Here is a 17,058-nt window from a genome sequence, read left to right as displayed (position 1 = left end):
GTCACCAACACGGGCCGTTCATTCCCTCTATATTTCGATAAGTTGTAGGCAGTTATCGCGGAACCGCAATGCAGTTGTCTGCAGACAACGTTCGTTTCATTGATAGTCCAAAATTTATCATGCAGTCTATGCCAGGTACCATTATCATACACCTCCACTTGGCCATCGCAGCGGCTTCCCCCATCATTCAGTCTCAAGGACCAACTTTCATCTACGATATTGAAAAAAATGGGTAAAAAAGTTAGTATCAATCCAAAGTATACTACACATTTTCAGCTATTACTTGCAAAGTATGTTTTATACATGAATTTCCTACTTGTTACTGAGAATGCGAGAAATATCAGTAAACATCAACGGTCAAAATTAGAGCTATAATATCTATTTCTGTAGTTTATTGCAGAAACATGGATTGAAGACGTGGCAGACTAGTTAAACTTTGAATGAACTGATAAATGCTGAATGTATTACAAATTCTAATATCTCACCGACACTTCTATGTTGATGTGGGTGGGTCTTGCGGAAGTTTCTTTCCTTTGTTACCTAACTGCAAAGTCAAGCATCCCAGAACAGGTTTGCTAATTCTCCCTGTGTTGGGTTGGAGTGGTGGGGGGGGGCGGGGTGTGAGGAAAATTCACACAGATAAAAATATGTCACGGATTTTGTCTTTGAAACCAAGTGGAATAAGATGTGAAATGATAGAGGTGTACAGGATGATTAGAGCATTCTGTAGAATCAGTAGAGAGAGACTTTTCACAATGGATGAAATGGCGAATACAAAAAGGCCTAATTTTCGTGTCACACGCACAAAATTCCAGTGGAACGCAGCAGGCGAGACAGCATCCATAGGAAGAAGCACAGTCAACGTTATGTCAGGACGAAGATTCTCAGCCCGAAATGTCGACGGAGCTTCTTCCTATGGATGCTCTCTGGCTTGCTGCGTTCCACCAGCATTTTGTGTGTGTTCCTTGAATTTCCAGCATCTGCAGATCTCCTCGTGTTTGTGCTAATTTTACTGTGGTCGGATGAACGCATAGAGGGGCCGTCAAAGTTAAATCCTTGACACAGAGAGTGGCGTGTGCGTGGAACTGGTGTTCATAGAGGCTGATGCATCAGGGACATTGAAGAAACTCTTAAATAGGCAGACAGATGATAGAAAAAAAATGGACATTTGTGCAACAAGGAATGACTAGACTAATTTTAGAGTAGTTTAAAAAGTTGTGGGCCGAAGGGGGAGTGCCGTGCCGCAGTGTTCTATGTTCTGCGAAACAATATCGGGTTTCCATCTTACTCAGCCAGTTTAAATGCAGTCCTTCCTTTCACATTGCCTTGTCACCACCCTTTCAATAAAATCAATCACAAGCATCTTGCCAAAGCTACTATCCTGCTCTATCAATTGTCATCATCCTTCTTCCTTTTGTGCAATTATCATCTAAACGTCAGAAAATATTCACTCTATACTAAAGTTTCGTCTATTTGTAATATAACGGAAATAGCCTCGTAGACTATCATTGAGAAACAAAGGAACACCAAACCATCTGCTTGAAATCACAATCATGCATGGTCGCCACTAAACGGCAGATATATTCAATTGCTTAAAAGGCTACCATTCTGAAGATCTCTTCCACCAACAAACAGTTTGTTTCAGTCATACGTTCACTGTGACTCACCAGTGCAGTTAAGACTGGCGTCATTCCCATGTGAACAGTGAATCTCCCCCCAGGCTGAGACTGAACAATCAGCTAATCGGGACTCGTTTCCCAGACAGTGGTAGTTATCCTTCCACATCGGCCTGATTCCTCTGCCAAAGTAAGCATTCTTGGGAGTTGCTTTTACTGCACCGCACTGTAACTGTTCGCAGACCACACTTGCATCTTCCAGGCTGAAGTACTCATCACAAAGTGTCCCCCACTGGTCTCCATGCAGGACTTCCACACGGCCAGAGCATCTGTTCTCCCCGCCAACCAGTCGTGGTCCATCCTTCCCTGTTTTAGTAATAATTGAAGACAGTTAATTTCTCCCAATAACAAAGCCGGGGAAATGAATACAACAAAGAAAGTGCTTCATGTTTCACCTTCTGCATGACTGAACCGCCTTCCAACTGTGACTGTGAATGAAAGGTAATGCACTGAATGCAGCCTTGTCTTTCACCTCGTTGGCTCTGAATCATCTATTCCCAATTCCCAATTTTTAACACAATAACAACCATTGCTGCAAACATTAGGCCATATCCATGACAAGCACGGCTCATTCCATGCATTTTATACAGCACACTTTCTTTAATTAATGATCCCTCATTTCATAATCTTTGATATGTATGTATATTCTTCTCTATTGAATTATAAAATCTCTCTGAGCAACACCATATCCCACGGGAAATGTTGTTGACCGATCAGTTTCCGATATGTGGCGTTCACTAACCACTTTGCATGTCACACTGTTCACTTTATTCTCATTTAATTTCCTTCAGCTCATGATGGTAAATCCTGATGACCGGTCATCACCAAGTACACTCATTTCACAATTGCTAGGAACTGCGGAAGTATTCCAGTGGTGCTTAGTATTGTACCTTTCTAGAGATATACATAAATATTGATGTGATGGCATAATTGTCTATTGTTACTCCATTGTGACTTTGGGGTGATAAGAGGTGCAATATTCGGACAGCACCTGCCCTATTCATGTTCCAAAGTCTTTCAATTTTCTCTTTTCATTCAGTGTATTTTTGGTGTTTTTCACTTACTGATTTCAGTAAGGAATGGTTATATCTCTTAAGTCTGTGGTTCTTTCATATTTATCCTGTAATACTGCATACAGTTGGTTATTATCGGTTGTTCTACTTGTAATAATGGACCGGTCGTAATATCATTCATACGACTCTGCCTCTAAAACGGGTTTAAGCTTGTATTTATAGTGCAGCATGTTTCATTTAATGAATTTGTATTTTGTAGCAAAAAGAATTGGCGACTCAAGTTTTATCTGACTGTTATGCAGTATTTCATGGCTGTTATTGTTCTTCCTGCTGCTGTCATACGTATTGATAATAAAGGTTCATTTGAGTGTATCGCGTTTTCTAAAATCTGGCATTTCAGTTCTCATTTTTCATTGTAAGTTTTCCAGATTGGTTTCCAACCAAGATATTATGTCAACAGGGTATGTTAATATGGGCAATGTAAAAACGTGCAATGCCCTCTTTACGCTTACACTGCTGAGCTTAGCTAGATGATTTTCTTAAGCTTTGAGGTAAATGCCATTGAATCGTTCCCTTTATCACACTATGATTTATTTTCTTCGTTTGCTGATAACCCGGACACTTACATGGGTTGTATTCATTCGTTGGCTGATTGTAGCCTGCTCTTCTGTTTTGTATTCCATTAGCTCTATTGCATCTTTCTTTCTGTTTCGTGTTCTGATTATAACTAGCCGAAACATCATGTTTACATCTTAAGAAAATGGTACTAAAGCATTAATTGCTTTAGCTTTCCTGATGAAGGAGTGAATAACTTCAAATTGGCCATGTATCAATGAATGTAGGTCATTATATTTATCCTCACAGGTCAAGCTGGTAAAAGCTGAGGTACAGGCATAACGAAGTACAATCATTTCTCAATTACAAGAACTTTCGTATTGTTCTCGTGGTGCTTAATACTATTTATTTCTGAAGTTTTACGCACATTGTTCTGTGAACCCAATTGTATAATGCTACAGTGTAGTAACTTTCTGATGACATCAGCTGTAGATATTATTATTGGAGCAAAATATATCCTGTTAATGTTCCATGGACTTTCAATTCCATCTTTTAATTTAGCATATTCCTGCTGTTTTTTTTTCTCCTATTGATTTCTGGATATTTTATGTGTTTGGAATAACTCTATCTATTAAGAAAGCTGTTCATATTTGTCACTTTTCACATCGATTGCCAATGATTTTGATAGTGGAATTGATGCAGTTGTTACGAAGATAAGTGGAGTGGTACGTAGTGCTGAGGAAACAACTTGGTTGCAGAAGGACTTCGACAAACTGGAAGAATGAGCATACAGTGTGAGATGGAAAACAGTATTGGGTAATGCATGTTCTTGTATTTTGGTAAAAGAAACAGAAGTACAGCTTAGGGGTCCTCCTGTAAGAATCTTAGAAGGTTAATTTACAGGTTGAGTATGTGGTAAAGTAGGCAAATGCAATGTTGGCATTCATTTCAAGGGGAATAGAATGCAAAAACAATGAAATAATGCTGAGCCTTTACGGAGCACAGGTCAGGCCGCATTTGGAGCATTGTCAACAGTTTTATGCCCCATGTCTCAGAAAGGATGTTGTTATTAAAGTGAGTCCAGAGGAGCTTCACGAGGATGATTCCAGGAATGAAGGGGGGAACGTGTGAGGAACATTTGGCAGCGTCTGTACTCACGAGAATTTAGAAGAATGTGGAAATGGTGCGGGGTCGGGGTATTCTTATTGAAACCTACAGAATATTGAAAGGACTCGATAAGATGGATGTAGAAAGAATGATTGCTATGGCGCTGGTGTCCAGTCTGAGAGGGCACAGCCTCAAAATGGAGAGGTGACTCTTACGAACCGAGGTAAGGAGGACTTTTTTTTTTAAAACGCCAGAGAGTAGTGAATTGTGGAATTCTCTGCCAGATAAAACGGTAGAAGCCGCAGCTATATTTATATTTAACGTGAAAAATTGATTGATTATTGATTGGTCATGACCTCAAAGGTTATGGCGAAAAGGCAGGAGTATGGGTTTGAATGGGGTCCGGGATCAAGCATGATGGAATGTCAGTGCACAGTCAATGGAATGAATGGCCCACTTCGGCTAATATTCTTATGGTCTTATTGTCTTCTCAAATATAACATCATTTTGAAAAAATGAGTGGAGTTCCATTTTGAAAGCTCACAGAAAGGTACAATAAAACTCGTACAATACAAAACCAAGTAGCAAGATATAGCACAAACAATGGACGAATATAAAACATTTCCATATCTGGGATATCGGCAAGCAAAGAAAATAGATCATATTGCGAAGAGGGGAGAAGTTTTAATAGAATTTACTTCAAGGCTCCTATATATTAATTATTGATATGATGAATACATTGACCAAATATATTAATTAATATATTGAATGTCTCCCAGAATTTTCAAATGGTCCTTTTCCAGAAGTAAGATAAATTAAGTGTGTATACTTGTAGAACACTGGAAAATTGTTTATACTTCTTCAAATTATAAAGGAAGAAATCCATGTCGTTATCTTTCCGGAGAATGCTTATTTATTTTCTTTAGTTTCTGCTTTGTTGTAACATTTTTGAATTATCTCCCATGGATGTTCATTAACATTTTCAATGATAATTGCATTTTTCCTGATTGTATGAATTTATTGATCGTATGATTGACTGCTTTTCTTAACAATGTCTGTGTATCTATCTGTTTATTTATCCTAGTGCTGAAAGCTTTCGCATAGCCTTTTTAATTGCAAATAGCAATAATAAAACTATCCACACAGTCTTATTTTCCCACTACTTTCCTTACGTCAAAGAACTTTTTATAGTTACAAGGATTGATTATTATGCTATCGCATTCTATATTCAAATAATATAGTACATACTGTACTTGGTTTAAATTTCAACCTAGTTTAGTAGATAAAACACACATTCAGATTTAGCCTTTTACTTTCGATACCTTATTGGAAATGAAATTGATGTGGATTTGTGTTTGCAGGACCTTTTTATTTTCTTGAATCATTTCTAAGATATATTTGTACACTTATTCTCTTCTCTGCTAAAATCTTCTTTGATTCCAATGACCCTTTCAGGTGTTCAGAAAGATTCTCAATGAAATTAGCAAAGTGCCCCGTCCTGGTCGAAATCTGCAGGGCACTCACAAGACATCTCTTGTCTGAGTATTGACTGTGTCATTGATTTTGTTTTCTTAGCCACTTTGTTTCATCATTGTTGACAGCATTATGCTTAAGTCTGAAGCGCAAAGCTCCGATTGCAATGCCACAGTGTGTCTCAACACGATTTTCCTGTACACTGGAGTGGACAGATTTTCCCAAACCAAGGCTTTCTGCTTTTCTATCCAATTTTCTACAATTTTCTATGTATAGTTCCTTTCCCAAGGAAGGTCAAATTTATTCAATGTGATCCAAGCATCAATGCATTCATGAAATTGCGGCAGCAGTGATGAAAGGCAACCGGGTTACTTGTTAACTCGCTTTCTTGAGAAGAATACAAAGTCTGTTGAATACTTCAGCATTTAGCTTATTTTACATCTGTTGTTGGCGATTTACCACAGTTTTAAGTCAGTAGTGATTTCCCAACTGCTATTTCATTTTCTTCATTTTGTCATTATATGGTCTCTGATTTAATTTGAATGATGTTTTCTGAAGATGTTTGACATCTGTTGCCTGTATAATGTAATACAATTTCTGATTAAAAGCATTAGTTAACATCTTGAAATTGTCTTATTTTTACCTTTGTATTTGCAGTAGTTTGTTGTGCTATTATAATGGTGTTGCAGGGCTGACATCGTATCCCGCAAGCCTATAAAGCCATAGCACACTTCAGCGTTCTTAATTTCACGTATTTACTTGCACCCCTTTCCTTCCATTTCACTGACAATAATATTATCTACCATTTTTGCTGATTTGCTTATGTCACCCATATCTTTTCAGTCGTCCATCCGTGCTTGTTTTATTTCTTTTTTTTTTTCAGGCAAATCCCTAATGATTATAGAACATCGGCGCCCTGATGCTGAAATAATTTGACAATATACCAACTTCCATTACTGTACGCTATCGTAATTTATGCGCTGTGCTTTGACGCCTGAGCCCTGCCTCACCACATCTAAATTTCCAAATAGATGTATTCTTAAATTTCTCATTCAGAACCCCAAATGGGACTCAATCATTAATGTTAAACAATGCAAAATTCTTCAGGTCCACCCTTCAATCCCGAAATTGTCGATCATTATCACATCAGTATCACATCGAATGGAACTACAATATAGATGTCCTCAATGATAAGAATTTTTGATAACTCGTTTTTGATTTACAAGTGCCATCAAGGTTTTCATATTGATTTCGTACTCACCAGAACAGATTAGACTGACATCATTCGTGTGGTTGCAACCATGATTCCTTGAAGAAAATGGACAGTCCAGAACGTTTGACTCATTACCCCGACAGTTAAGTACACCGTTCTGTATAGTTCCAGTCCCCGCTCCAAAATGGGCTCCACCGAGCACAGAGACAGCGACTCCGCATTGAAGCTGATGGCACACCACATTGGCATCTTCCATGTCCCAGTGCAGGCCACACACCGTTCCCCAGATTTTACCAAACTGCATCTCCAGTCTTCCTGAGCATTCCTCATGCCCGGACGCCAATCTTGGAACTCTGTGACCTGAAATAAAAAGATAGAAATGACAGTCATAATAATGACAAGTATAACACCGTGCAGTCAAATCCAATTGAGTTCAGATTATTTCAGATTCCGAATTCATAGGGATTCAAATTTCATCTCATGCAGATGACATGCTTTCCTTCCTCCTTTCTGCACCGCAATTATTTGGTACTGGTAGATTAATTTTGGCACCATACTGATCAGATTTTACTCAAATTTCACAAGTTGATGCTGTGTCTCTGCAAATCAATCGCTACAGTCATGAGAGGAATTATTCTCGATTCCGAGTTGAACAATCTTTCTGTCATAAGTGCATTCAGCCAGTTTGACCACTTGTCAACTTTACCGACTTTTACATCAGGATATCAGCATACCATCAGCAGCCTCAATTCTCTTTTTCCAAATTAATTGGGGACAGATAATGACCCTTAAATAAACCAGTTCCCCTGCTTTAAATCAGATCCTCTGCTATCCCATGACTGGAGTCCCTGCAAGAATATATATGAATGTACTTCATTAATGTTCAATGAAGCCATTTCCCATGAGTAACCCTGCTCTGTAATATGAGGAAAATGTTCCCTGACTTGCTGAACTTATTAATATCCTATTTCTACAGCTATTATATTTTAACCGCTATAACATAACATCTCCATAATCTTCGCTAAAAATAGTCCCATCTTGTCCATATTTCTTATAACTCAAACTGTCTAGTCCTATCAAAAATCCCTCTGATTCTTCTCTGCACCCTCTCCAGCATAAGACCGTCTTTTCAGTAGCATAGAGATCAGAACTGCACACAGCAATAAATGTGCATTCGGACGGACATCGCGCACATCAGTAATCTGACGACCCACAAAGTGCTCACATCCCCGGCCGATAAGGGAAAGTATGCCAGATGGCTTCCTCACAACCCCATTTGTGTTGTCACTTTCACAGAATCAATTGCTTGTTCTCTCTATTCATTAACACCTCTCAAGATCTACTAATTCACTATGCATGTCTTACGCAGGTTTAAATTCTAAAAAATATATCACTTTGTGCCTATCTGAGTTAAGCTTGAACGACAAGTCCTGTGCACACCTTTCCATCTGATCCAGATCGTGATGCACCGAAGGACAAATTTCTTAACAATGCACCGTGTCAGCAATTTTGATGCCATCCACAAACTTCTGTGTCATTCCACCTGGATTGTTATACAAGTATTTAATATACTGTGAAAATAAAATACTGTTCTCCGTTCTCAAAACTGAATGAACAACCCTCCGTCACCACCCTCTCTGACCTATCACCAATAAGAGTTTATATACAAATAACTACCTCACTCTTTAACCTCTTGGTCCAACCTGCCATGCGGGTCCTCATCAAAGACTTAAGTTATATCTATGGGGAAAATATTTTCTACCTTGCACTCGTCAATCGGCTTGATTAGCTTTTCTAGAAGAAAAAAAAAGCTTGAGCAAATTGGTGGTACACTGTTTCCCCCGAGACAAAGCCAGTCTGGTTATCCCAAATGCAGAGCGTTATCGTCTCAGAATCCTTTCTTCGAAACGTACATTTCACTGGAGACAGAATCATCAGTACTTATACCCTTGGCTTATTCCTGCATCCTTCGTAATAACCAGACATTATTCGTCAGCCTGCAATCTTCTGCTGCCTCACACGCGACCGACATATGTACACAAATATTTGTAGTTTCTTCATGTTACCCACAATGGGCAAGGATAGCATTCAAAAACTTACAAAACATGTTTTTTAACAATGCGCTAGATCGGGGTGGTGGAAAATCATCTTCCTTGGCAGCGATGCGGGCTATTAATGCAGTAAAGCAGAAATGCCGTTGGATTCCAACCTTTAAGAAGAGAGTTCACATGAAGGAGATATGAACATGGAAACATTGCAGATGTCCTTCACTCTCTGTCAGGGCAACTTTATCCCCCTATCCATTTTAACTTAATTACTTGTTTTTAATGTTCTTGATTGATTTCTGAAAATCTAACCATCTTTCCCTCACATTTCTGCACAAATCTATCAGGTCGCATGTCAACCATGTTCATTTTGTCAAAAACAAATTCAGTCTATCCAGTCTTTTCTCCATGAATAAAATCCTCTGTTTCAAGAAAACTCCTTGTTCGTCTCTTCGGCGACTCCTCAAGCAAAACCATTTCCAAAGTTTCTCATAAATTGGCTGCAGAGCTGCAGTTAGTATTCCAAGAGAAATAGTGTTTTACAAAGTTTTATCATGATGACCCAACTCCCTTATGCTTTATTTTGACCACTGATAGCAAAGATGCTATATGATCTCTGTTGGCGCGTGGCCAAGTGGATAAGGTGTTCGTCTAGTGATCTGAAGGTCGCTAGTTTGAGCGTTGGCTGACGCAGCCTGTTTGTCCTTGAGCAAGGCACTTAACCACACATTGCTCTGCGACAACACCGATTCCAATTTGTTTGGGTCCTATTGCTCTTAACTTGGACAACATCGGAGGCATGGAGAGGGGAGACTTGCAGGATGGGAAACTGCTGGTCTTTCATAAAACCTTGCCCAGGCCTGCGCCATGGAAACCTTTCAAGGCACAAATCCATGGTATCACAAGACGGATGGATGCTTATAAAGTATATGATCTCCGATATCCTCTGTCCTCCTATCTTGCCACTTTTTTTTTGATCTATGAAGCTATGAACTGCAAGATCTTTCTATTTATCAAAACTCTTCAACATTCTTTCTTCCCTTCCTCCTTACTGTATCCCATGTCCTCGCTTGCTATAGTAAGCTGCATTCCCTCAAACTCATCGAGATAAATCTGCCAATATTCCACGCATTATTCAATTTGATCTATACATGGCCGCAGCTTAAGATAATATCCTTCTGCCTATTCCTATATTTCGTATCTTCCACTTCTTTAAAACCTGTGTGGACAACCATGTGCCAACGAGAACATACTGTACATACCCGAATCAAAAACCAGGAGGTTCATAGACAACTGATAGCTAGATTAGTGGCATTTAAAAGACAAAAAAGAGCAGGTTTGATTTAGGGAGGGCTATCTCACTTATTGGCTCTTCATGCTACCTCGGAGCACTTGTAAAATACCAACAGTTAAATCAGAGTGCTGCTTATTGACCATGGTTTAGTGCTTAAAACAAATGTTCCAACCGTTCTGATCGAACGATCCACAACTAGGCCTTTTGTACCATCCTCTGCAACTGGATCCTTGATTTCCTCACCGGAAAAGCAGTCTGCGCATTTCGGAAATAGCATCTCCACTGCGCTGATTATCAGCACTGGCGCACCTCAAGTATGTGTGCTTCGCCCACTGCTTTACCCCCTCTAAGCCCATGACTGTGTGTTTAGGCACAGTTCAAATCACATCTGTAAATTCGCTGACGGCACAATTATTGTTGGCAAAATTTTAGATGGGAATGAAAAGGCACACAGAATGAAATTTAGAAGCATAGAGACAAGGAAACATACAAAACTTACAGCAGAATACAGGCCCTTCAGCCCACAAAGTTGTGTCAAACAAGTCCCTCCCTTTGAAATTGCTAGGCTTACCTATAGCCCTCTATTTTTTCTGAGCTCCATGTACCTATCCAAAAGTCTCTTAAAAGACCATATCGTGTCCGCCTACACCACCGTTGCCCGTAGCATATTCCCATGCACTCAGCACTCTCTGAATAAAAAAAAAACTTACCCATGACATCTCCTCTGTACCTACTCCCCAGCACCTTAAACCTGTGTCCTCTTGTGGCAACCATTTCAGCCCTGGGAAAAAGTCTATCCACACGATCAATGCCTCTCATCATGTTATACACCTCTATCAATTAACTTCTCATCCTCCGTCACTCCAGGGAGAAACAGCCGAGTTCACTCAACCTATTCTCATGAGGCATGCTCCCCAATCCAGGCAACATCCTTGTAAATCTTCACTGCACCATTTCTATGGCTTCCACATCATTCCTGTAGTCAGGCGACCAGAACTGAGCACAGTACTCCAAATGGGGTCTAACCAGCGGCCTATATAGCTGCAACATTACCTCTCGGCTCCTAAATTCAGTTCCACGACTGATGAAGGCCAATGCACCGTACACCTTCTTAACTTGCACCCCAAGATCTTTCTGATCCTCCACACTGCCAAGAGTCTTACCATTAATACTGCCGTCATATTTGATCTACCAAAATGAACAACTTCACACTTATCTGGGTTGAACTGCATCTGCCACTTCTCAGCCCAGTTTTGCATCCTATCAATGTCCCTCTGTAACCTCTGACAGCCCTCCACACTATCCACAACACCTCCAACCTTTGTGTCATCAGCAAACTTACTAAACCATCCCTCCACTTCCTCATTCAGGTCATTTATGAAAATCACTAAGAGTAAGGGTCCCAGAACAGATCCCTGATGCACTCCACTGGTTGACCAACCTCCATGCAGAATATGACACATCTACAACCAATCTTTGCCTTCTGTGGGGAAGCCACTCTGGGTCCATAAGGCAATGTCCCCTGGATCCCATGCCTCCTTACTTTCTCAATAAGCCTTGCATGGGGTACTTTATCAAATGTCTTGCTGGAATCCACGTACATGTACACATATATGCATTTGTGTGGTATTGCAGCAACAACCTTCATTGAACCAAAGAACTGATGGTGAACTTGAGAAAGGTTCAGAAGAAGGCACAAGCACCAGTCCACATATGGAATGAGTTAGCAATTTCAAATTCCTGGGTGACAACATTTCCTAAACTATATCTTGCGTCCAATATATTGATGAAGTTACAAATAAGACACGATGGCGAATGTATTTTATTCGAGTTTGAAAAGATTTGATACGACACCAAAGACACTCGCAATTTTTTACATTTGTACTGTGGAGAGCATTATAACCGGCAGCATCGCATTCTGGTATGGGGTGTGTGGGGATGGCAGTGGGAGGTCTACCGCGCAGGATTTAAAGAAGCTACAGAACATTGTGGACTGAGTCAGCTTCATCTTGAGCACCAGCCTATGTAGCATTTTCTCTATATCTTGCTAGCAGATGAATTTCTCTTCTGCTTTTTTAACATTTGCCCTCATTTCCAGACCAGGTAGTGCAAAGCCTAAATATTAATCAAGTATGAGCTCATACGTGATGTAATGTGTTCCTACTGACTAAGTGTCAGGAATACAAGTGCAGCTCACATTATTTCTCCTCGACATTCTGAGATTGTACATCACATCATCTGTAACTTAGCAGTCAAACATGAACAGAACCTGAACTAGACGGGACGTACAAATGCTACGGCGACAACACATATGCAATCTTTAATTATCAGGCAGCAAGTGTCTCTTCTGATTCTCCCCAATATCATGTTATTATTGATGAGTCAAAATTCAGGAATGTCAGGCAAAGCTAACATGGATCAGCTCCCATAATGTTCAAGCTGTTTGAGATCATTCAGAACAAAGTAACTTATCTGAGTCCATTTCCAACATCTTAACCATCCTTTCTACCACAATGGGCACTCATTTTCTCCATTACCGGCACATAACTGTATTCAGTCTCGACCAAGTGCATTGCACTTAATTTCCATGTTACTGAAGGTAACATCACAAATAAAAGTACCACGAGGGAACTGGCTCAGGGGACGCGCAGATCCGCCATTGAGTCTCATACTACCCTAACACTGATTCAGCGTCATGTCAGTATTCAATGTCGTGACTAGTGTCTTGTCGACATAAAATAAACGCAAATGCAATAAATCTGATCTTAAACCAAAAATCCCGGAAATATACCTCAGGTCAGGCAGCATTTGTATGGAGGGAGTTGGAGTTGCTTTGTTGTTTCTTTATAACTTTATTTTGCAGCAGGATCTACATGGACATACGGAAGGAAAAATATTTTGCAAAGATGGTGATACAACGAAGGTGTTAACTCTACTTTCCGCTCCACAGTTGTTATACGGGATTGCATTGATTGCAACATCTCTTGACGTTATTTCACATTTCCAGCATCTGGCTTTTGGGAAATTGTTATTCTATATTAACAGATGCTATCTGTTTGGGTGCACTATAATTATGGAGAAACCAGGAGTTAAATTTTTATTGAGGTGTGTAAATTATGAGACGAATACACAAATCTTTCCCCCAAGGGAAGACAACTCCATGGCTCTGTTGATGCAAATGCTGGAACATGGAACAACTAAAAACATACTGTGGAGGAACTCAGTGAAATGTGCATTATTTCTGGTATAAAATTTCTCGCTGATTTCTTTCCGGATCACTGTGAACTCTGACAGCATTTTATCTTGCACCATGGATGCTACTTGACTTCCGAGCTCTTTCAAATGCTGTGTCGTGTCCAGTAGTGTGTACTCAATGTACGTGTCTAATTAACATCGGTAAAATCGGCTTGGTAACACAAATTGCGATCACAACACGACGGGAATAATTTCGGCATAACCCTATTTAGTTTCACGTCGCTGGCGGCGGGTAATCAGCCCGCATTATTTTACAGTCGGGACATCATAGAGTCATCAATCAGGCGGGATGGAAGGGACAAAATTCTGATTTTTACCTGAGCAGATGACACCACCATCATTGGAGTGACGCCACGCATAATACTTCCAAGTGCTAGATTTACACTCCCGCAGGGTTGCTTCGTTTCCGTTGCACTGAACATTGTTGGTTATAACGGGTCCGGAACCTGCTCCAAAGTGAGCCCTTCTCGGGGCATCCACCGCTTTACCGCAACCCAGCTCCCGGCACACCACAGTCGCGTCTTGCAGGTCCCAATTATAATCATACACAGTCCCCCAGATTCCCCGGTAGTGAACCTCCAGTCTCCCGGCGCATCGACTGCCTCCGTTCATCAACCTCAACTTCACGCTTTCTGAAAAATATCAGTTAAAGCGAGATCAATCTTTCCGTTAGTTTAAGATTCCGGCTACTGGATACTCAGTAAACCGCTCCCTCTGCCCACCCACCCCAAGCATTTAAACTCCGCAGGTCCATGTTATGATCCGACGAAAAATCAGGCTGTGGCAGACAACACATGAACTGCTAAACGTGACAAAAACAGACAGTAAACTCGTGATCATCCGGTGAACCGGGAGCCATCCGGTTGTTCCGGAGAACAATGCGTTTCCCAGAGAAAAGAAAGGATGAGCTGAGGGATCGTTTTCTCTTTTCGGAGAACAGCTGCCAGACTGCTCGGGTCTGTGTCCCGCTGCACTCAGCCTTAATCAAATCAGTGACAGAACCCACACTTGTTTGGACGGGAGGAGAAATTCCTCTAACTGGGGCTCAAAGGAGAAAGAGTTAAATTGAGTCTCAACGTGATATCACCCTCAACACACAAAAATAAAATAATTTGTGTGAACACCTTTAAGCTTTTGGACAATGTCAGCGGAGTCATTTCTCTGCTGAATCACTAAACGTAATTTCAGCTGTCACCTCTCAGCATGATTTTCAGTGACAATCAGACCCAGCCCTACGCGTAATGATAATTAAGAAAGATTACCTGACCGGTCAGGCTGACAATCCCCTGGACGCCCTAAAACAAGAAATAAATTATTAGATTTATTTGTGGAGCGGTCGCGTTGGGACGTCGAAGCGGAGGTGTTTATGGGAAGCGGATATAGACTTATCAAACTTATAAAGCCATCAGCGGGAAATGTCTTAATGATGTGAGGCGGTGGAAACCGAACTGTTTTAGAAGAGTGGTTTCACTTTCTCATATATTTGTCTTTCATGACAGCGTAATACCGAGTCGACAGCTGTTACTTCACATCGTGTTTTTGCATTGAAAATTACTTTCGGTCTGCTGACATCTGGACACATCCTCACATTGTGAGGTTAGAGGTCACATCTGTTTAGTTCTCTTCCATAACACCTGTAGGCGATTAGTCTGCCTCTACGAGTGTAAGGCAAATGAGTCACAGAAAAGTAGTTCTTTAGGACCCCGGTAATTACCCTACCCCACTCGCGATATCTCAAATTAGCCCAAATTAACTGGCTTTAGCAAGAAAAAAAAGTCACAGAGCAGTACAGCAAAGAAACAGGCCATTCAGCCCACTAATCCGTGCCTACCTAGTATTTTCCCTCTTCCCATCTACCAGCACCTGAAACATAGCCCTTCGTAGCCCTCTGACCTATGTCCCTATTCAAACGTCTTTCAGTGTAGCAACTGACACCGCATCCACCAATAGAATTTACGGTTCTTGACGCTCGCGCTAACTTCTGAGTGTAGAAGTCTCCCTCTGGTTCCCAGTAAATATTTCATCTTTTACCTGAACCCACCACCAAATCTGAGGGAAAAGTCCTGCATATATTTACTCTATCTGTACTCGACATAATTTTGTATGTCTCTAAAAAGCTCTTCCCCAAATAAGATCTGGGGAATAAACTGCAAATCTATTCAACCTTTCTCTGTAACTCAAATCCGCCAGTCCTGGCAACATCCTTAGCAGTGGTGCGAGAAAGTTTGTGAACCCTGTTGAAAATGTGATCAGACATCTATATGTGCTAAAACTAGATGAAGAGAACCCAATTAAATAAGTAATACAAAAACACAATACTTGGTCATTTCTTTATTCAGAAAAATGATCAAATATTACATGTATTTGTTAGAAAAAAAGTATGTGAACCTTTGTTTTCAGCAACTGGTATGACCCCCTTGCACAGCAATAACTGTGGGATGTTGGTGAGCTTCCCCGAATGAACTGCTAGCTTCAAGTGCTTCCACAATATTTCTATAGGATTAAGTTCAGGATATTGACTCGACCATTCGAAACTCTAATTAACATCTTTTTTAACCATTTTGGTGTTAATTTACTCTTGTCTTTCAGCTTGTTGCCTTCTTGCATTATTGAATTTCTCTCAAGCTTCAGATGACGGACTGTTACCCTGACATCTCCAGTAAAATGTCTTGATATAATTTCTAATTCATATTCCCTGCACGATTGCAAACTGCCCAGGCCCTGCGGCAGCAGAGCAGCCCCAAACGATAACGCTCCTTCTATCATGCTTCGCAGTTTGCATCAGGTTTTGGTGTTGGTGTGCAGTGCCTCTTTTCTTCCAAACATAGCAATGTGCATTTCTGCCAAAAAAGTTTAATTTTTATTACATCTGTCCACAGAACACTGTCCCAGGAGTGTTGGAGAACATCCACGTGGTCTTTTGCAAACTTGAGAATTGCAGCATTTTTTTTGGAGAGCAGAGGTTTCCTTCGTGGTGGATACATGAGCAGAGATTATTGCAGGTCTTTTGCTGTTACTCTTAGGTTCTTTTTCACCTCCTTCATCATTACACGTTGTGTTCTTGGTGTGACCTTTGCAGGGTAACACTTCTAGGAAGACTACCAACAGTATTGAGTTTCATCCAATGGTAAACAGTTCCTCTTACTGTGGATTGATGAACACGCCGGTGTTTAGAAATACCTTTGTAGCATTCTCCAGCTTCATGCATTTCTACAATTCCTCTGAGGACATCTGTACATTTTGATCGAGGCAGGGTGCACACAAAGAGATCTTTCTTCAGAAGAGCTGACATTGTCTGTATTTTTACATGGCAGGGCACCTGTACAACACACACTCCAAGAAAATCTCATTGATTGGAACACCTGACTCTGAATAGCTTTTGTGGAAGGCAATACCTCAGAGATTTACATACTTTTTCCAAAAAATG

Source organism: Mobula birostris, chromosome 8 (genome assembly GCF_030028105.1).
Source record: "Mobula birostris isolate sMobBir1 chromosome 8, sMobBir1.hap1, whole genome shotgun sequence".
Taxonomy (NCBI): domain Eukaryota; kingdom Metazoa; phylum Chordata; class Chondrichthyes; order Myliobatiformes; family Myliobatidae; genus Mobula; species Mobula birostris.
This window is presented reverse-complemented; position numbering follows the sequence as displayed.